Below are 1,048 nucleotides of genomic sequence, written 5' to 3'. Positions count from 1 at the left end.
CTTTACGCTGTGCAGATCCAGTATTGCAACAATGTTGAATTACTTTATATATGGAACAATCGCACTGTAGAGTGTATGGGAGATTGTAGGCTGTTAGAACAATGACATCCCCACGAATCCGTGCAAGTGGTACAACCCGCATAACTTGTTTGCCACTGAAACCCATGAAGCACAGGTCTATTTTAATAGATGACTGCATGTGCAACATTGTAATTATGTCTGTTGAGCTTGCCACCCGGTGGTACAACTGAAATTAACTATAACAAGGAACGCTACAACCAATAAGGTGTTATGGATTTAATTCCTGTTGAGTGTCGTGACACCAGGCAGCTTTTGTTACACAAGAAAATATCACTAGCAAGTGATCTCTAGATCCCTCCTCATACCCAGTATTCAGTTCACACCCATCCTCAATTTCAGGAACGAGACTTCTGATTAATTCACTCACAAATGTATTATGTATACACAAATTTAGTCATTACTTTCTGTTAATAAAGATGCAGTCTTCATTCTAATGTTTGGTTTGACAATGTCTCTGAACTGAAGTGACACACATTAGACACGCCCAGGGCGGGGATCAAACCAGCAACCCTCCGACTGCCAGACAACCACTCTTACCCCCTGAGCTATGTCGCCCCTATAAACTTAAAAAAGTGCTGTAGAAGCAGCCACGCACATTCATGGCTCCTACCGCCTTCTTAAAACCAATTCTTCAACATATGCCCATTTTCACCACGTGGTTCCAGCAGCAGTGCTTTCCTCACTCTATTTGCACAATTGGACAGGGCCAGCAGGCCTGGTGCAAAGGAACATTTTCACTTCAGAGATGTGCCCTCTGCCCCAGTGCAACTAAAGAGAGGGACTGTGGAAACATGACTTTCTGCTCCATAATAAAAACACCAATTATTACAGAGCAAGGGGTGGAAATATTCCTGTGAGCGTGTGTGTGTGTGCGCCCTTTTCAGTTCTAAGCCAGAACTAAGAGAGAACCTAATTAGTTGTCAGGAGAAAAATGATCTTGTACATAACCGAATACAAAAAAGAAAAA

This window comes from Anguilla rostrata, chromosome 12, assembly GCF_018555375.3.
Source record: "Anguilla rostrata isolate EN2019 chromosome 12, ASM1855537v3, whole genome shotgun sequence".
NCBI lineage: Eukaryota > Metazoa > Chordata > Actinopteri > Anguilliformes > Anguillidae > Anguilla > Anguilla rostrata.
The sequence above is the reverse complement of the archived record's forward strand: the minus strand, read 5'-3'. Positions refer to the sequence as shown.